This window comes from Podarcis melisellensis (genome assembly GCF_964234715.1).
Source record: "Podarcis melisellensis genome assembly, chromosome: 6".
NCBI classification, from domain to species: Eukaryota; Metazoa; Chordata; class Lepidosauria; order Squamata; family Lacertidae; genus Podarcis; species Podarcis melisellensis.
In genome coordinates, this window is record NC_138538.1 from 15,034,354 (window position 1) to 15,056,217 (window position 21,864).

General features: G+C 44.4%; 1 long non-coding RNA gene across 1 annotated transcript in view; it reads right to left on the bottom strand.

Annotated features, from left to right (window-relative positions):
* Positions 1–5,274: 5,274 nt before the first annotated feature.
* Positions 5,275–21,864, bottom strand: part of LOC309373273 — a 55,776-nt gene continuing 39,186 nt past the window's right edge. The window contains exons 2-3 of the long non-coding RNA XR_014169929.1: positions 20,471–20,542; positions 5,275–5,415 (exon numbers count right to left, since the gene is read on the bottom strand). This is a non-coding gene — a long non-coding RNA (uncharacterized lncRNA). The remainder of the gene's footprint in view (positions 5,416–20,470; positions 20,543–21,864) is intronic.

Below are 21,864 nucleotides of genomic sequence, written 5' to 3' on the forward strand. Positions count from 1 at the left end.
GCCAGCTGGGGCTGATGGGAATTGTAGTCCAACAACAGCTAGAAGGCACAAGGTTTGCATAGGTCGGTGTATGAAATTGCCCACATCCTTCTATAGCTTAAGTGGCACCATCTGTGCAGAAGGAGGAGGTCTTAGCAGCCCTGGAGAAAACTCCAGGGTTTGAAGGTTTGAAGAGGGGAGATTAGGGGGAAGAAACCCTAAATGGAGTATTCACAGTTGGCACATAATTCTGACTGACTGCTAGAGACAGGACAGAATGGAATGTCCTTGGGAAGGGCACAGTAGGCTGGCTAGAACTAAATGGGAGCACTCCGCACTGCGGCCTTTTCTTGCAAATCCCTTGTGTGCATGCTTGCATGTCATGGGTTAAACGAAATTCACGAAAAAAATCCAAAAGGAGAAAAGAGTGAGCTTTCCAAATTGCTTAACATCTTCTAAGGATGAAAGTTATAAAATGTCCTGCCCAATTCCAAGCTTGCTCAATTCTCATGAGATCACAGACTCTGAATTTGATACAAGTCGTGGTGTTAACAGTGCGTGGGAGCCATCTCTTCTGAGTAGGAGGTTAAAGGAGTTGACATCCTGTTCGGCTACATTTTCTAAGCCTGAGCTAAATGGGAGAACCAGATCAAAGGGAGCCAGGTGTGTCAAGGATTAATTTGCCAGCACAAGGAAAGACAAAGTGGCTTTGCTAGGAAAGATCAGCCTCCCTAGATAAGGAAATCAGAAGACATCAGTGACAGTAGAACTGCCCATGTCTTATTGCTAGAATACAAACAAATGAGTTTAGTCCCCCCCCCCGTATCCATCATTTTGACAGCTGCTCCTAGCCAAATAATGATTTGAATCTTAACCTTCAGTTCTAGCACTCTGGTTCACCAAGCATAGTTAAAGATGCTTCATTATGCCTTGGTGCACTATTTGAATTTACAAGCCATAGTTTCTCCTTCAGCAGCAAACCAGAATAAGAAACCATGGTTTGTGTTAACTATGATTTGGTTGATGGCTGTTGGTTTGTTCCTGGTGCTGTACCTAAAGATGGGAGTGCTCAGCTGACAGAAAACAAATGGGGAGAGGAAAAATAAACTATGGCTTGCTTGAATATTTGACAGCTCAAATCTTAGGTCGCAAACCATGGTTAGCACAAACAAACCATGGGCTGTTCTCTAAATCGAACATCATTCTCTTGTAACGGCTGTGATGCTGAGGATAAATCACTCACTACTGCCTATCCCTTCCCAGTTTTTGCTTATTTCTACTGGGAAGCAAAAGATAACAGGGGAGATTACAGAGAAGCTACATATTGAAGAGGGGATATGAGATGTCTATGCAGACCATAGCATTGGACATACCTAAACAGCACACTTCTAGCAGTGTTATATCAACTGCCAAGGTTTCCTCCAAAGAAACCTGGGAACTGCAGTTTGAGGAGCATACTGAGAATTCTAAGAGATCCCTAGCCTCCCTTTACAAAACTACAATTCCCATAATTCCTTGGAGAGAGGAGATGCTTATTACACAGAACCTGCATTGGTCATCTGAGGCCTTCCTTTGTGGGCCTTCCCTGAGAGGAGCGCGAAGTCTGGCAACACACAAATGGGCCTTTTCAGCGTTGGCTCCCCAACTGTGGAATAATTTCCCCTGAGAGGTGCACCTGATGCAATCATTCTTTTTTTCTTTTTTTAATTTTGTATTCATTTTTCTTTTTCATTCATTACATGCATCTCAAATTCTTAACATTCACTATATATTCCTCCCTCCCCTCCAGGGCTCCCCCCAACTTCTGATTCTGGTTTGTTTCTCTTTTCACCCACTTTATTAATAACATAACATCAAGCCTAAAAAAATAAAAGTAAATACACTATAATATTTCACTATTTTCTAAACATTTTCTAATACTAATGATGTGAGTGTTTATTTAAAGCCTGCCATCAAGTCAATTGACTTTCTTTGTTTCTGCAAATATAATATAAATGGCTGGTGCAATCATTCTTAACCTTTAGGCACCAGGCAATGACATTCCTGTTCACCCAGGTACTTGGTGCTTAACTGGGGTCCTATGCATATGATGATAGTCTGTACTGGTATTCATCTTTCAGTAAGGTTTGATAAGTCGCCTTGAGACATTTTATGCAGTAAGAATGTACTATAGATGGTTTTCTTTAAGAGATTGTGCCCTAAGAATCAAAGTAAGGATATGTGTTGTTCTACATCGGTAAGACCTGGCTAATACTGAGTGAGAACGGCAGTCACAATATTCACCACCTATGCACACACACACAGAAATTCCCTTTAAAGAAAATGATTAGGATAGCACCTCGAAAATTATTCATCAGGGAAGCTGCTAAGTTCTAGCCCAGCATGGGGTTCCATTCCATTCCAATCAAGAGGGTCAGATGGCAATTAAGACGCTAGTGAACAGCTGCTCTGGTCCTATTGATGCCCCCTTCATCCTGCTGCGGCTCCGATGCACATAACCCTTGCCGCAATTAACGAGGCACCAGGAGCTCATTTCCGAAACATCATGAACGGCGACTTCCCAAAAGGGATGTCACCTGGATTTGCTTTCAACAACAATAAACACAAAAGTCAGCAAGCTGGGAGGATTTCAGAGCGTGGGCAAGGAACCAGCCGTGGTAGACCAAGGCTGCAGGATTTGGGAACCGCCAAGCTGAATACAGAGGTCCCAATGCCATGAAGCGCCTACACAAAAAAAGCCACTCACATGTCGGTGTCCAAGTTGCAGGTGTCGTGGTGGGGCAGGCACAGTGTGTCTTCTTGGGAGCAGGGCAAAGAGGTGCAGTTCCTCTAGAAGAGTTTGGATTTGATATCCCGCTTTATCACTACCCTAAGGAGTCTCAAAGCAGCTAACAATCTCCTTTCCCTTCCTCCCCCACACTCTGTGAGGTGAGTGGGGCTGAGAGACTTCAGAGAAGTGTGACTAGCCCAAGGTCGCCCAGCAGCTGCATGTGGAGGAGCAGGGAATCGAACCCGGTTCACCAGATTACAAGTCCACTGCTCTTAACCACTACACCACACTGGCTCTCTCTCTACAACCTCGGTAAATTAGATGAACATGAGGAAGGGCATCTGAACAGGGCTCATATTCTGCACCATGCCGTCAGAGGTTCACCAGATGACTTCTACATCGCTCACCTGTGTTGAAGCAAGCGATGGGCAGATCTGCCCATTTTGGGGGGTTTTCTCATTTCTCCCTCTCTCTCTCCCCGCCCCCATGTTAAATTCAGATCCCAGCATTTCTGTAGCAATTTAAGATTTTGGAAAAATACTTGTTAAGATTTGTCGACATTTTAGGGTGGATTTCTCCTAATGCACACATTCTTGTATGCAATTTCCTCTAATATAATGTGGTTTTTGTATGTTATTCACCCTAACACATGTGTTGTTAAGCACACTTGAGAGCCAGTGTGGTGTAGTGGTTAAGAGCGGCAGTCTCGTAATCTGGGGAACCGGGTTCGCGTCTCCGTTCCTCCACATGCAGCTGCTGGGTGACCTTGGGACAGTCACACTTCTCTGAAGTCTCTCAGCCCCCCTCACCTCACAGAGTGTTTGTTGTGGAGGAGGAAGGGAAAGGAGAATGTTAGCCGCTTTGAGACTCCTTAAAAGGCGTGAAAGGCGGGATATCAAATCCAAACTCCTCTTCTTCTTCTCTTCTTAATACATGCATTTTGTGCACCTTTGCAGAAGTGCAGATTTTTGAAGAGTAATTGTGTTTAAGGTCATTTATTGGTCTGAGAAGTGTGGATTAGGTCGTTTTTCTTTAAAATACAGTAAAATCAGAATCAAATTTCTCCTCCATCCAGCTGCACACTTTAGTCACTTTGATTCGATCACTAATTAAAATTTTATAATAAGTCATTTATTCAGCTTCAAGGCATCAGGGATTCCCCATGTCTGACCCTATATCCCTGACATCACACTGGTACCCTGCCACTAACCTTACTTTTATATAGCTGCTCTCCTTTTACAATAGAAGGAAGACCCCTGTGCAGCTTTTTAGATAAACAGATTAATTGTGGTTCCATTACAATTCATTTGACACTCAGCCTACCCTTGAAGGGGAATTTCAGTGCCAACCATAGATGGCTATGGCTAGAGAGGTTCTGATAAAGCTAGCTAGTATCTTATCTAAAGGCAATTCTGGCTCAGCTATAGTGACATAAGTGATTACAACTTGTCTCTTACAATGCTACCTTATTAAAGAAAAGAGATTGGACCTGGTATCCTTGGGGCAATTGATTTTAATCTGTATGAGGATACAGGTTTTCTTGCTGACAAACTGGTGTGAAGGAGTGCCAAAAAGCCAGAGGCAGTTGACCTTCCTAGGAAGCAGAGTGAAAGCTGCTGTTGTTTTTTTACTATTGTTGTTGTTGAAGAGAGGATACTCACTCGGGCACACGATCTTTTCTAAGATAACCAGGCAGCCTGTGTTCACTCTCCCTAAATCCACTGGATTTAGGTTTACGGACTGTGAAGAAGCTGTGGCCATTTGAAGAATTACCTGCTTAGAGGACAGCAAACCTTTGCATAGGGCATGGGTAGGCAAACTAAGGCCCAGGGGCCGAATCCGTCCCAATCGCCTTCTAAATCCAGCCCACAGACGGTCCAGGAATCAGCGTGTTTTTACATGAGTAGAATGTGTCCTTTTATTTAAAATGCATCTCTAGGTTACTTGTGGGGCATAGGAATTCGTTCATTTATTAATTTTTTCAAAATACAGTGGTACCTTGGGTTACATATGCTTCAGGTTATATACGCTTCAGGTTACAGACTCCGCTAACCCAGAAATAGTGCTTCAGGTTAAGAACTTTGCTGCAGGATGAGAACAGAAATCGTGCTCCGGCGACATGACAGCAGCAGGAGGCCCCATTAGCTAAAGTGGTGCTTCAGGTTAAGAACAGTTTCAGGTTAAGTACAGACCTCCGGAATGAATTAAGTACTTAACCTGAGGTACCACTGTATAGTCCAGCTCCCCACAAGGTCTGAGGGACAATGGACCAGCCCCCTGCTGAAAAAGTTTGCTGACCCCTGGCATAGGGGAACATTTGCAAGCTCAGTAGGCTTGGTTTTTGCTTTTAAAGTCAACCATATTGGCCTAGGCAGAAATGCAAATTTGCTCCAATTGCACATGCAACTTGAGTTTTTGTTTATGGTTTCATTTTTTCCCCGCCCCCCTTTCCCTGGACAGATTCCAGATTTATCCAGGCAAGTACATGCATCCCACACATAAATGAGCCATATATGCATGTATCGGTCTGCGTGCCGTTGCATGACTAACCTTTGAAGTTCAAGCTGTAAAATGCCATCACTCTACAGGAAAGTTGGAAGGGGGCGAGTGGAAGAGTTGAAAAGCCAGGTCTTGTCAGAGCTGGGCGTCCTCCTCGCACACGCACACTTGCACATACAGACAGGTGCACGCACACAGAGCACACACAAGGCCTATTATATTTTCAGAAATAAATTATGGCCACCTACATAACTTGCACAATGTTATCCTGATTACAATATTTTCAACTGAGCACCAAAGAGGATTTTAGCTATTTCCCCCCTTCTCCTTTGATCCTTTGATCCATGGTTTGAACTGTGGAAAGGCGGCATACAAATAAAATTATGGATGGCTGTTTAAATGTATGGTGTGCCTGTGGCTCCAAGCCCAACTGGAGGAGCTCACCCCCATAATTCATAGAATCATAGCCTTTGAAGGGACAGTCCAATCGCCCGCATTGCAGGAATCTCAGCTACCTATTTGATTACACTGACTGTGAGTTTAGAAATCTCAGGAAAGCTTCCTTCTGGGATATGATTTCTCCAAAAAGACTGATTGCTCAAAAGCCCTACTTATTACTAAATACTTTAGAAACATCTTCCTTCTCCCTCCCTCCCTCCCTCCCTCCCTTTCTCCCTCCCTAGACTCCTTAGACAGTGGTTCTGAGATGGTTTGTTTGAGCAAAGTTGTCGCTTTGAATAATTGTACCAAACAGATCCAGTTTTTCTGGACATACTGCATTTTTTCTGACATTTTGCAAACAGGTTTGTTTTATGACATTTCAGCAGCTATTAAAGCCCCTCAGGCATTTTGCAAGGGGAGGTGGAAAGGAGTTCCTAGCCCACGGAAGCTGCCAGGGGGCCTCTGGGCTTGGCAGATGTGAGCTCTGCTCCCGTTCTTTGTATATGAGATTTCCTTTTACATTTTGTGCCAGCCACACGTCTCCAAACCACTTTCCCCCGACTTCAAAAGCCTCGCGGACCACTTCATTTCAAATTAGCCGTCACACATAGATACGTTTTAAGGTGCAACATAATTAACAGAAGTTTTGACTTTGTTTTCCTTCCTATTTATTGTGTTTGGGCATTCATAGAAAGACTCAGAGAACCACAAAATTGTCCTCGGTGGGTATAAATAAACACATCTCTCTGCTGGCACATTTGGAAGCTGATCTACTGAAAAAAATAAAGTAAAAGGACTAGGAGGAAAAATCTGAGCAGAATACATAAGACTAAGTGGGTGTCAAAGCAGCTCTTGTGCATCTGGTAAATGTGAGAATTATGCAGAAGATCCACGGTGCAATCATAGAATCACAGAATAGCAAACCCTCCAAGAGTCCCTATTTTCCAAGGAAAGTCCTGGATTTACAGTTTCTGATTTGATCCTGGAATGTTCTGCTTTTCCTTGGGACATCCCTATTTTCCATCAGGAAAATGTTCCAATTCCCTGCAATGCAGCTGTCCCTTATCGAACCTGCAACCTTGACATCATCAGCACCATGCTCTAACCAACGGAGCTATCTAGGAAGCTGCCTCATATCGAGTCCATCTAATGCAGGACCTCCCACACTAAGTGGCAGCAGCTCTCCAGGGTTTCAGATAGGGCTGTCTCTACTGGGAGATGCCAGGGACTGAACCTTCTGCATGCAAAGCAGTTGCTCAGCCTCAGAGCTATGGCCCTTCTCCCGAAATACACACGCCGTGTCAAGAGAAGATGAGCCGTGCAAAATCATGGCAATCACAACACACAAGATTCCCCATCTATCCAACTGAACTATCCAGGCTATGCGAGTTACTCAGAAGTGAGTCCCATTAAGTTCCATAGAGCTTCTTCCCAGTGGCATAGCGTGGGTTTTTGGCACCCGGGACACACGCATGCACATGAGGGGTGGGGTGCAGAGGATGAACGGAGTCCTCTGAAACTGATGCCGCTGGATTCTGAGAAGGCGCAAGAGGGTGCAGTCAGGTGCCCCCAGTAGCATGGCAAAGGGGGTGGGGTCTAGAGATGGACAATGAACCCCCTTCTATGCTGTGGAGCTAAGGAACGCCCAAGGCTCTGTGGCAGATCAAATGCTTTGTAAACAAAAGGTCCCAGGTTCTCCAGGGTTGGGAATTCCTCCAGCCTAAAACCCTGGAGAGTCACTGACAGTCAGGGTGAACAATACTGAGTTTGATGGATCAATTATCTGACTCACTAGAAGGCAGCTTCCTAGGTTCCTAACTCTTGTCATGGGGAAGAACTGTGGCTCAAGGATACAGCATCTGTTCTGCATGCAGAAGGTCCTAGGTTCAATCCCCAGCATTTGCAGGTAGGGCTGGGAGCATCCCCTGCCTGAAAGATTAGAGATCCGCTACTATGTCAGCACAGGCAGTATTGAGTTCAATGGGCCCAGTGATCTGACTCAGTAGAAGGCAGTTTCCGGCATTCCCAACTGCCCCCAGACATCAGTCCCATGCAGTTGCATAGCAGAAGCAGAAAGTAGTTCCAACACAAACCAGAGTTGACCCTAGGATAAGGCTGCTGTGGATGAACTATGGATCTGCTTATTCGTCTTTTTAGAAGAGATCCCCCTCCTCCCGCTGCTTGCCTAAAGCATGGGATGGGAGCACATTGAGAATAAATATAATTATAAATTATGCTAACCTGTGGGAGCTTTTCTGTGACCTGATAAGTTCATCCCCAAAAAATGCACCATGGGAAAAAAAGAAGAATGAGTGGGAAGACAATTAAGTCTGCAATGGAGATAAAATTTGCACAATTGTGCGTAGGGAGGCGGGGAGTGCAATTTACAATAGCAGTCCTTACCCTGAAAGCTTGCGAAAGCTTTCACTCTCCAAATGTACTCCCTGAGAAGAAGCATAGCCTGGCTGCACTTCGCACTGGGCTACAGCTCTGGGTCTTCAATTGCCTCCAAGGGAAGAAGCCCTCTCTCAACAGAACAAAACAGTTCCCCTTCCCTGGGCAACACTGATTGGAGATGATTCTCCAGGGTCTCAGGAGACTTCAGGCTGGAGACATTGGATATTTAACTTGGGACTTCCTGCATTCAAGCCAGATGCTCTTCCGCTGAGCATTGTCCCTTCCCCTTTTATTATTACATGAGTCAACAGTGTGAAACCGCAGCAAAAAAAAGGGCTAATGTTCTTCTAGGCTCTTCTAGGCTGCATCAACAGAAGTATAGGGTCCTGTTCAAGGGAAGTAATAGTGCCATGCTATTCTACCTTGGTCAGACCACATCTGGAATACTGTGTCCAGTTCTCAGCACCACAGTTTAAGGATAGTGACAAACTGGTATGTGTGCAAAAAAGGGCAACCAGGATGATCAAGAGTCTGGAAACAATTCTTTGATCCCCTGATTCTATGAATTTACTTGAAAAGGATTGTGCTGTAGATTTCTCACAACCAAATTATCATCATCATCATCATCATCATCACCATTACACATCATTGTCGGTAAAGATGATTGGAATGTGCAATGTAGGAATTGCAGGCCAATCCGTGCATTGCTCACACGTTCAAAGCAAAAATAAACCCACGCACACGAACCCAGCTGCATCATGTAAAATAAGATATATAATATCATATTTTAAGAAGGATTGCAAGAAGTGACTGGATATCGCCTGCGGCAAGAGGGTCTCCTTTTCAGCAACACTCCAAAACAAATCACAGAGAGGCCTTGCGCTTTCTTGATTTTCCATTCCGTTCCCCGCGTTCTGCCAGCAAGCTTTTTGTTGTTGCAAGGGCTCATGTTGGAAACCCCACTCTCTGCACTTTGACATGTGCACACACAAGGCCCTTTTTCCCACCCAGAGCTGTCAAGACCACATACACTCCATGCGTTGCCTCAGGGGTGTAGTAGAGTTATCTTTACCTCTGCTTTACAGACGCAAGTGAAACAGCAGCAGAAGTTAAATCACACGTGCACCCTTTGGGACATCTCCAGCAGTTAAGCGCAGCAAATGTAGAGCTTCTAAGACACAGAAGCAAAGCATAAATTTGCAGGCAACCTGCGGCCACAATGCAAGATGTTCTTGAACAAAGGCAAGGGGGAATAGGGAGCCCTTTATGAGATCTGCAAGCCCCACACCTCGCTACTCCTCATTTTAGACATATTATGGTTTCTCACAACCCTCTAAAAAAATTACAACAGCTGAGGTGTCCAAAAGATAAGTTCATTTTGCAATGTAAGCACTGATATAAGACAAGCAGAGTTGAGATCATTACATCCCAGGAATGGATCCCTGCTCAACATTTGCCACAGCTGCTAGAACTGGTTGTATTTAGCCAGACTTTTCTCACTGATTCCGTTTCAGATTATTAAATTCTACAGCTTTATACTAATGCAGGCTTAGTCCTGCTTTTCAGGGCTGTTGTAAAGATAAAAGGGCTAGTTCACTGAACTCCTTCCAGGATATCAAAGGATTTTTAATGTATCTTATGGAAAAGTATTCTCTCTATCCTATGGTTACCAGATGTCCTCGTTTCCCGGGGACAGTCCCCAGATTTACAAATCTGTCCCCGGACAAAAATCCGTCCCCGGAATGTCCCCGGATTTCATTTAATGTCCCCGGATTTACACTGTAAGTGTTGTAGATTTATTAGTAGGGAATGAATGTTGTGCGATTAGTTCAACGGCACAAGACACATCATATGGGGACTTACAGCGAGGCAAAATGGCGGGTGCCATGGCAGCAAGCAACTCCTGAAGCCAGCCAGAGCCAACTGCGCTACCAGGCTGGCTCTGGGCTGCTGAGACTGCCGTCACCACCACCACTGCCAAGGGGGAACCGCTGACACACACCCCTGAGACCCAAATTGAGCTGGGAGCCAGAGCGCCCGGCCACCTAGCTGACTGCCCAGCGGCACTCTAGGGTCAGGAAAACCCCAGAGCAGACGCAGGGAGAAGGAGGAGAGTAGAAGGAGAAGTAAGAGAGAGAAAGAGGAAGGGGGAAAAAGAGGGGAGCCCCAATCTTGTCGTGCCACTGCTGCCGCCGCCGCTGAGGAGGAGAGGTAGGAGAGCACCAGGAGGGCAAGGACATGTAGCCGAGCCCAGGTCCGACCCGAGCCTACTCCATGGTGGCTAGCGCTCCAAGAGAGCAGGCCAGGGCCCAGAGGAAGGCTGCGTGACAGAGGAGACCACAGAAGAGAAGATCTTACTTTTTAATATATATTTTTTTAATAACTTTTAAAATAACTTTTTATTATCTTTTCCAAAAAAAAGTGTCCCTGGATTCATTGAAAAAAATCTGGTAACCTTACTCCATCCATATAACAAATAAATTTGCTTTCTCCTGCTCTGGAGGGTAGGACTCAAACTAATGGCTTCAAGTTACAAAAAAGAAGATTCAGGAAGACCTTTCTGGCTGTAAGAGTTATTAGACAGTGAACAGACTTCCTCGGGACGTGGTGGGCTCTCCTTCCTTGGAGGTTTTTAAGCAGAGGTTGGATGGTTGTCTGTCATGAATGCTTTAGATGAGATTCCTGCATTGCAGGGGGATTGGATGAGATGACGGTTGGGATCCCTCCCAACTCTATGATTCTATGAAACTCACAGTTCCATCATATAACACGTGCTGCATTTTATTCCCATGACGTTTATCACAATTGGTAACTACCCTTAGGGGGTCTTGCTGACAGCCAGAAGGGGTTAAAAACAAACAAACGACTAAGACTCTAAGTGCTCTGGGAACTTAGTGGTGAACCACAGAAAGGCTGTTTGGATAATTCCACAGCATCAGAGACTCTAATTTGGCTAGCACCTTCTTCTGGAGTTTGCTTCATGTGTTGGTTATGCCTGCTGTGCCAATGCATTTTTTTAAAAAAAGACTCAAACACTATGTGGAAAGCATCCTGCAAGTTTCACCTACTTGGCTCATGAATAGTTGCAAAATCAGTTTTAAAAGCTGTTGAATAACCACCCAGCCATTTCCTGTCTTTTGAATTGTTGCTCTATGTACGGCACTAAAGTTTTAGTATCTTTACCCCGGGGATCGCGTTTACAAGGAGCTTACAGTATCTCTGCGTCGCTCACAGCCATTCATTTTATCCTCAGTACTGGGAGCTGTAGGGAATGTTTTGGAGTCAGGTTTGCCTCGGCAAATTAACTAGACGTGGTGCAGACACCCAAAGCCATTTGGTTTCAAATGTACAGTAACGAGATAGGGAGAGAGAGAGGGAGAGAGAAAGAGTTCAAATCAAGGTACTGGTGATTATCATTGATTAAAGCCCTAAATAACTTGGGGCTGAAAGGAATGCCTTTCCCCATACCAACTTGCCTGTGTGCTAAGATTGCTGGAGGAGGCTGTTCTTCATGTTCCATCTTTGGCAGAAGTATCATCTATGTGCAGAAGACAGGGCCTTCTCTGTGGTGGCACCCTGATTGTGACGTGCCCTCCTAAGAGAGGTACACCTGACATTGAAACTGTCTTCGTTTTGGGGTTGGTTATTTGCCCAGGCATTTTAGATTATGGTGTTTGACCTGGTTGGATGGTTTTATTCCTCTTAATTTCTTTGAATTGCTGGTTGATCTGTCTTACAATGTTTTTGTGATGTTAAAGTTCTTTGTACAGTACACCATTTGGGGGGAAAGGAAGCCCTATGAGGAAGCTTAGGCTGAGAAAACAGCGACTGGCCTAAAGTCACTTTCCCTTAGCATCCACCACACAGAACTTCCTCCTGCGGAAACGATAGCACCACCTCGAAAGCTATGTTTCTTCCGTGTTGCAAGTCTGAAATTGCCTCCAGAACATCGTCTCCGCTGCTAGATCCAATGTTTGCTGCCCTTGACTTGGTGACATTGATAGCTATATTTCGGGTGCCACTGGGGATAGATGCCCTCTTGCAAATAGATGAATCTGAAGTGGCACCCAGGGAATGATTGACACACCATGTAAGTTCTTATTCTGTCAAAGCTTTTACAGTGTTGCTAGTTGTCAAATCTAGCCGGCCTGCCATCGCGTAGCCAGCATCCTGCTTGATTTCCAGTGTCTATTGGGCTTTTCATTGCTTCTCAAGGACAGCTGCTCAGGAACATCTACCTAGCCTAAAGTCAGGAAGTCTCCCCAGTGCTTCCATTCCTTTTCCCATTTGATGTAAGCAGCTTTTTCTGCTTCTTTCAGTGGTTAGTATATTATGTCAATGAATACGGAATATTAAGTGGTACTCAGGATATCACTCAAGAAATCACTCAGGATATCCCTCAAGTAATTAAGGAACAAAAGAAGAAAAGGCACACTAGCCTGGGAACTTCCTCTCTGCCCAGAACATTGGAGGCTATACACCACACCCCCTCAACAGTATTTATAGGAACTCAAACACTGAGATCCTGCTCTGTTCCAGTAACAAGAAGCCGAAAGCACCAGCCTGAAGATGACGAGTGAGACCTCGTCGAAACGTCGCCTAGACACCCCAACTTCTACACGGGAAGACACCCGAGGACACCAAAACCTGCATTCCTGTACCCGTGAAAATCTACGAAAGCATATATATATATATATATATATATATATATATATATATATATATATATAAGATTTGACTGAGGCTCACTAACCTACCAACATTTATTTATCATATAGCTGAAGGACTGCCTCGCCCTATATCAACCGACCCATATCTTGAGATTTTGGGGAAAAGCTTTTCTCTGCATTGCCCCACCAGGAAGCGCAGGCACCTCTCAACCTCAGGTTGTGCAACTAGTGAAGGTGCTCTGACACACCTGACAAGCCACTTCTGCCTTGATCTTCAGATTTATTTATTTTGGGGGGTCAAAATGAAGCAGAGGAATGCATTCCATACACGTATAGTTCTCTGCCTATGGTCTTTTTCTGTTAAGAAATTTCCATTAGTTTATGGAATGGGGAACAGGAGAAGAATATATATATTATGATGTATATTTATATGTATATACATATACAATCATGAGATTGGCAAGAGAGGTCTGCTTGACCTGAGTTTTGTTGTTGTTTTTTTGTTTTTCCCCCCAGTCGGAAATCAAAATGCACGTCTTGCATGCCTGTCACTCAGAAATGACTTCTGCTTCTGACAGTGTGAACTGAACCATTCGTCCTCCTTGCTCAGGCGTAAATTTGCACTCGGGGCTGGCAGAGCAAAGGATTCCAAAGTTGTTCAAGGCCACAGAAAGTACAGTTGTGTGAATCACCCCTTCTGTGGGAGAGGGCTTCATAATAACTAATTAAAGGCATTTATACCCAAGCCCTTTAGCCAAAAAGACCCTTAGAGTGGCGTATAATAATAATAAAAAAAAGTAGTGGACACTGATGGTCACATTCTAAAAAGACAGGACATGTGAGGGGAAAGGGACTGGGAGGGAGGAGGAAAAAGCAAGCTCAAATCAAGTTCTTCCAGTGACAGTTCTTTGAAACACGGTTATATAGTTCCACCTATTCAGAGTCCAGTTGTCTAGAGAAGCTCCTTAGTGGTGTCAGAAGGAGCTCTTCCTGTCTTGCGCTTGATAAAGAGCCATCCTTCTACAAAGCTGGCCCCCATCCATGTGTGATCCAGGAGCAGAGCAGGGGACAATGCCCAGGCTAGGAGGACAAGACACACGACCCTTCCCTCAGACAGCTGCCTTGGTGTCAGTTAGACTTCGCACAGGAGGAGGCTTGATGGATTTGCCCTCCTCCCTCACTGATGCCAGTGGTGGTTCTAGCTATCTTGCCCTCTCTGGAAGCTTGCTGCCTCCCAGTTCAGATCAGGAGCAGACCCAGAGCAGGAGGACAGGACAGCTCCTGCTACCTGGTTCTTCTCCGCCCCCGCCCCCCCCCCAAATAGCTGGCTGACAGGCAGGCAGAGTGGGAAAGTTTGTGGCTGTTCATAGATCCCAAGTTTGCCACCTGTCCTGATCTCTGTATATAGCAGTGTTCTGTAGAAGTGTGCTTGGGTGTCCATGGTATAGAATGGTAAGAGGGACCACAAGCGTTATCTAGTCCAGCCCCCTGCAATGCAGGAATCTTTTGCCCAGTGCTTTTTTTTCTAAAAAAAAAATATGTTTAGGGGTACTCTCAATTTGACTCAAGAAAAGCACCATTTTATAGTTCGAATCGGGGAAAATAAGTACAGTAAATGGACAAAAGTACAAATATTCACAAAATGCGTACCTGCCAGAAAAAAAGCACTGATTTTGCCCAACATGAGGCTTGAACCCATGAACCTGAGATTAAGAGCCTCATCATCAACTGACTGAGCTGTCCCAGCTGGATGCAGATTTGGAGGTTGCAGGGGTACTGGATGCAGAGACAGGTCCTACATGCGTGGGGCTTGTCTGTGCATTCAGGGGCCACGCTTATTCAAGGATAGGCTATGACACAAACAACACCCTACACACGCAGAATGTGTGCATGCGTCATTGTTCATAGGCCAGGCTACTCATAGGCACACGTGTTCACTGTAAAGAATGAAACATGCATAGTGAAATGTTAAGAAAAAGAAGTCACCGTGGTTTCATCAACCACAGTGTGAGAGCAGCGTCCTATGGGTTTTGTAATCTCATAGAATCACACAGTTAAAAGACCTGGAAAGCACTTTGGAGTTCGCCTAGTTCAGGCCCATGCTCAGTGCAGAATCTAAAATACAGAAAGATGCATCATCCCCCTAGAGAGCTTCCCACCTCATGAGGCGCACTGTTTCGCGGCTGAACAGCACTTACCATTGGAATGACTGCTCCATCTTCTACTTGACAGCCCTTTAGATATTTTGAAGACAGATAGCATGTCTCCCCTTAAGCACCCATTCTCTAGGGTAAACATGCTCAGCTATTTCATAACAAAGCCTGACAGACGAACATTCCAGTCAAACACTAGGTAAGGCATCAGGCTCACCCCTCCCATCCTGTTTCAGCTGGGCTGTTCACCTTTTTAAAACTGCCATCTATGCAGACCCATCTATTTATATGTTCATTCTTTAACAGGGAAAAGGAGGTTGTTGGGAAAGTTGTGGGGTTGTGGGTTTTTTTTTTTTTTTTTGTAAAACTGATCTTAAAAAATTGGAGTTGTGTTGGTAACATCATAGGTACTAGCCAATGAGTGCCACCCACAGCCAAGGTTTCCTACAAACACAGAGGTGCTTTTTTGTTGTTCGGTGGTTTATTCTGAATAATGTGTTTAGATTAGTTGCTGTCTGAGTAATGCCAAAGCAGTCTCAGTGCTCTACAAATGTTACGTCTGTCTTCAACCTAACAAGCATCTTTTTTTGTCTCATAAGATCCTGATGACTGCCTCTTGGCGATATGAAGTCCAGCCTCCCCGTAATCACACCTGTTGCCCCCGTACCCACTCCCCACCACCACCACCCGGCTCCAGGATATGATTTTCTAGCCAACCTATCTTTTGAAAAAGCCAAGCTTGTCTGCTATGGAGAATAATAAACAAATTGTCAAGCTGCTGCAGTTCATCATCACCTGCTTGCATCTGCTAGTCAAAACTGCAGCAGTCAGACACAACAACCCATCACATTTCTGCCTACGGCTGTTTTCTAATAAAGCCAACACAGCCGTAGCATTGAAATATGTCATAGTGAAATTGGTGGTTTTAGAAAAATCCTGCTTTCCTTGACAGAAATGAGATGCATGTTCACTCTTACCTCGGAACCATCCCTTAAGTAGCATGCAACAGCAAGCTGAACCTGCAACAAGGTGTTGTAGTGTGATTGTGGAGGACTCCTGCTCAGGAATCCCTCCAACCACTCCTTGCTCTAGGACCAGGATACGCCGTTGCACTCCCCTCCTGGTTTTTGGTTCTCTGCTCTTCCACACAATTCTATGCCCCCTATGCCCCCCCCCCGATACGGAGCTCTGAGCAAGGACAAAATCTGGCATGCCCCTCGATAAAATTAATAGGTTTTATTCTTCTTATTCAAAACAATTTTTTAAAAAAATCCTTCCAGTAGCACCTTAGAGACCAACTAAGTTTGTTATTGGTATGAGCTTTCGTGTGCATGCACACTTCTTCAGATACACTGAAACAGAAGTTTCCAGACCCTCATAGTCAGAAGGGTGGTGGGAATGGGTGAGTGGCTGATAGGTGTGGTAAACCTGTTGACAACTGTTAACGATTGCAATTGGTCTTACAGGAAAAAGCAAGGGGTGAGATGGCTAAAAATAGCTTTATCAGCTTTTACCCAGCTTTCCCCAGCTTTATCGTCTGCGGAGGGTGGGATATTATTTATTATTAATAATAAGAATAAGAATCCAATGTCTCTATTCAGACCAGGTCTCTCCATGTTTTTAAGTCTGGTAATAAGTTGCAATTCAGCAACTTCTCTTTCCAGTCTATTTCTGAAATTCTTTTCTAATAAGACAGTTATATTCTGAGTTTCAACATTTTCAACATATACAATCAAAGCACAATTTTGTCTTTTCTCTCTCTCTGTTTATTGAATTCCCACCCCTTTTCCCATGGAGTTGCTGTTTCTACCCCTCTGCTGCACCCTATCTATTAAATCATAGCAACAGTATTGCAATCTAATTACTTCTGCTGCTCAGAACTCAAATCCTGCTCACGAGTTCATCATACTATAAATTATTACTGTGCATCCCCTCGGCTCACCACCCTGTGCCCATACCACCTTACATTCGGTGCTGCCCCTGAGCTTGTTCAGTCCTCAGCGAGTGGTTTTCTTTCAAGCGGGAGCCTGTCCCCCCTCCAAAAAAACCCCAATGTCTTGCAGTTTTCTAAATTCTGGGCTTCCCCATTCCTGCTAATACACCTTTCTTCTGCAGCAACAGTGTCGTTTTGACAACCTAAAGACCCAAATTTGGAGAATGAGTTCACTCTTAATATATGGTGATAGCTTTGAGTGGTTATCTCCATAATCCTGACTGGCAAAGCTTGTATAGTAGGAGAGTATGATTCACTCTATACTGTGGATGTGGGGCAGAGGCCAGGAAGACAGTGTCTTGCCTGAAATTGCCAAGTGAGTAGGCCAGGCAAGGCTTAGGCTAGGGATATCCCAGTTCAGCTTTGTAGGCACAGCATTACATCATGGCAACAGCAAGGAGGTCAAAGCCTGCTGAGACGTGTACACCAGCCTCGCTTACATTTTGTTAGCTGCCCTTCATGTATACTCCTTTGACCTACACATAGAGAGGGACAAAGCTGTCAGTTTTAGTCTCTCTCAGTTTCTTGTCTTTCCATCCAACCTTCAGTTCAGTTTCCTGCTGAATTTAAGGAGCAGACCAGCGCATTTTCTGCATTTCAAGTTACCTCTTCTGAGCAAGGCTGCTCTCTCACCCAGGATCCTTTGGAAGCTGCAAGAGACCCGGCAGGACTCACCACAAAGGATAGCAGAGGCATGTGGCTCAGTCCACCTTTTAAGCCAAATTTATCACATTCAGGCTTTCCAAAAAGAACCGAAACTGTGTCTACCCTCAGAGTTCACACTTATCTGAAACTTGCACAAAATATTTCAAAAGGCTATTTTTAAAAAAAATAAAAAATCAGAGTTTGCTGCTGTAATGGTTGTGAGGGGTTACTTGTGCGTAACCTTACTTCAGTTCAGTTAGTTTGCTTGCCCCAACCGTGCCCAGGGTCGGAGCTCGCCCTCCGTGACCTGTTAGTCACTTGCAGAATCCGAGAGTGGGCGTCTCTTGAACCTCTTCCAGCATAAAAGCTGTTTGACCCCGAGTCTCCTCCTATGTTCTCTGCATGGAATGCGTCTGCGCAAGTAAGGGGAAGGCAGGGGCGTTCCAGCGCTCTCTCCACTAGTGTCGGGGGAAGGGTCTTGGAGCCCTGTCACCAATTCCTCCATCTCCCTCTCTTCTCTATGGGTGTTATGCTGAAATCCTTCCCCCCCTGCTCGTCCCCCCTCCGGCATCACTGGGTAGCCCTGCCTCCGTTTCTCGTTCTGATGGCAGTTCCCTGACAGCTGCAAAATGTGACAAACTGGATTTAAGATTGGAAGAATGAGGAAATGTGAGAACCAAAATAGACATTAATCCTTCTAACCCATCCCTGGGCCTCCCTTTAGATTTTTATCCCAGATGGGCACTAGGTGCCATTTAAATTGCCCTTAAGAATTGATGCTGCTGTCAGGTAAGGCCACCAGAGGTTATCAATAGATACTAATACTAATAATTTATTGGGTAAATGTCACCCTCCTGACTAGAAGAGTTTGGAAGAGTTTAGATTTGATATCTTGCTTTATCACTACCCTTGGGAGTCTCAAAGTGTCTAACATTCTCCTTTTCCTTCCTCCCCCACAACAAACACTCTGTGAGGTGAGTGAGGCTGAGAGACTTCAGAGAAGTGTGACTGGCCCAAGGTCACCCAGCAGCTGCATGTGGAGAAGCGGGGAATCGAACCCGGTTCACCAAATTACGAGACTATCGCTCTTAACCACTACACCACACTGACTAGGATATCCCGGCCACTCTGGGCGGCTTCCAACAAATTAAAACACAGTAAGACACCAGACAGGATGCAGGTGGCACTGTGGGTTAAACAACAGAGACTAGGACTTGCCAACCAGAAGGTCGGCGGTTCGAATCCCCACGATGGGGTGAGCTAGGAGTTTGAAAGCACGTCAAAGTGCAAGTAGATAAATAGGTACTGCTCTGATGGGAAGGTAAACGGCGTTTCCGTGCGCTGCTTTGGTTCACCAGAAGTGGCTTAGTCATGCTGGCCACATGACCCGGAAGCTGTACACCGGCTCCCTCGGCCAATAAAGCAAGATGAGCGCTGCAACCCCAGAGTCGGTCACAACTGGACTTAATGGTCAGGGGTCCCTTTAAGACATCAGACATTAAAAACTCCCTTATACAGGACAATGGAGGAGAGACCCCCTCAAATTTGGAGCCAGCCCTGGCTCTAAGTGTGCCTCACTAGTTGTACAGGCCTCTGGGTAGAAGCCTCCTTCTTTTAATCTTTCCCTGGCAACATCCGATCGCTAACCCTTTTATCCTGCTTGAGCATAGATCATATTTCTCCAATCCCTTGTGCTAAGAAAGCCAACAAATAATAGACACAAACTCCTATTATTAAAGATTAAACCCTTTGGTGCGCTCTGGAGTGCGTACCGATCTGTTGTGCTCCCAACGTTCTGCTAGTAAATCTAAACAGTCTATAAAACAGTTGTAGCAGTGACTCACAGCCAGCAGACATGTAGCCACAGCTGCCTCGCTGATTGTTTCGTGTCTAAACCTAACTATGAATAAGTTAAGCACCTTAATAGAAGTGGAATAATAAATACAGTCCAAATATAGGCAGCAACCCAACTCCAAGCATCTCGCAGCCTCCTCCTTTAAACCCTCTGTCTTTCATCAACACAAGCTGCTTGAGCTCTTAGCATTGTAAAACAAGTAGGAAACACCCCCATCCCACGAAATGGACTTAATGTAACAGGCATGGACACACACACACACACACACACACACACACACACATCATTGGCAAGCTTCTCTTTTGTCCCTTGTATTCCATAACCGAGCATATGCAAACATTCTCAGATGCTTTTCGTTTTCCGCCACGAGAGAGATTTAAGTAAGTGACAACAGAGAGTGGTTAACGGGGACGGAGTAAAATCAGGTGTTCATTGTGGGTCACCGTCAGTTTCGATTTCAGTTTCCGCATCATTTCCACTGCAAACGTAGGACTCAGCTACATTAGTCCAAAAACTACATTTTGAATGCGTTATAAACATGCAACACTAGATGGTGCTGGAGAGCAAAAATAAAATTTCTAAGAGATTTCCCAGAGCATTTTTTTCCTTTTGTTATAGCATCGTCATCATCCCCCCCCCCATGTGTAGATTCACCCGCAGATGGCTGTCATCACACTCCTGCTGCTGTGCTCTCTGTTTGTGTCTCTCCTTGAAAATATGTCCAAATGTGAAGAAAGGTCCACATAAATCTCCTGAGCCTGAGGTTCCACAGAAATTATGCACTGTCATAGTTCTCCATCAAATGGAGTATCTATGCACATACAGCTGTAGTATACAGGTACAGTGGTACCTCAGGTTAAGAACTTAATTCGTTCTAGAGGTTCATTCTTAACTTGAAACTGTTCTTAACCTGAAGCACCACTTTAGCTAATTGGGGCTCCCGCTGCTGCCGCACCATTGCTGTGTGATTTCTGTTCTCATCCTGAAGCAAAGTTCTTAACCCAAGGTAGTTTCTGAGTTACCGGAGTCTGTAACCTGAAGCGTCTGTAACCCAAGGTACCACTGTACCTCTTTCCAGAAGTCATGCTGAAGCCACAGAGTCTAGCTGGTGTGGTCCCATTCTGCTCCATGAATTTCAGTCTATGTGCAAAGGCAAATGCGGTAGATAAATAAAACTAATAATAAACCAAAAGCAGAATTACCACTCTGGATCCACACCTAACAAAGTGCTTTATGGTCGTTGCAGTTTTGCAAGGCTGCATCTCCCACAGCAAAGCAGAAGTGGGTGGGCATGACTCAGCCGTGGTTGGCAAAACAAGTCCCAAGTTTCTTAAATACGTTCATTTATAAGTAAATCTCATTTCTCAAGCAGAACCTTCCGTCAGCCGGAGCTTTCCCCTTGAGAGAGCTGGACTTTAAAATGTCCCAGCCTCACTGCTACGTCCTTGAAATTCATTTCAACGGGGAACTGAGCATGAAAAAGATAGAAGAAGAGTGGTAAAGAAATCTGCAGCTAGGGAGATTCTGCTACTGTTCTGCTCTTTTGTAAATAAATAAACAAACAAAAAGCCAGTTTTTAATCCCATCTTTTTAAAAAATAAAAATAAAAATGGAAGGAACAAGGAGAAGACACAGGAAGACTATGATTTGATCACCATAGGCTGATCACCCTCCACTGTGCTACATAGTTAGAAAAGGGTGACTGAAAAAAGCAGTTTTGATTAATTCCAGAATCCCTAATACGGCAAAACCTTTATTAGCTCAATCAAAACATACAGCAGTTTATTGTAGAATCAGCACATGCAAGTTTTCCACCATGTTCACATGACATCCTCATCAAAATCAGATTTAAATCAGATTGCTAGGCCTATGCAGGCAATTAAGAGTCTACTCCCCACAAAGGTTTATCAATGTTTGGTTTTAATTTATTTTTGCTTTTAACTTTTTATGATTTTATGGTTTAGTTTTATGTTTTCATATCGTTGTAAACCGCTCCAATATATCTTTACGATACAGTGGTATATGATTTTTTATAATAAATAAATAAATAAAATTAAAAATTAAATCCAGTTTCCACCAGTTTTTCTTCATATCGGAATTTCCGCAGGATCGCTAAATCTGGATTAGAACGGGAAATAATATGGGTTAGAAATTAGAAGTCCCTTTAACTCCAAGCATAACTGTGGGGCAACTTTCAGCCAAATAAATAAATAAATAAATTCTTAACGAAGAGAGCAATCCCAGAGCAGATTTTTAAGAGTACAGATGGCTTGCTATGTCTTCATGCAATAATTCTCATTGTTCCCAAAATCATCATTTAAGTCTTAGAAACTAATAGCCGAACTGTGAATCTATTAATCTTTAGGTGCCAGGCGAAAATGTTTCTCTTTAATTTGGCCTGTGGCTGATTAACATTTTACGTTCTTTTAAATGCATTGGGTTTTGGCTTTTATTATGTATTT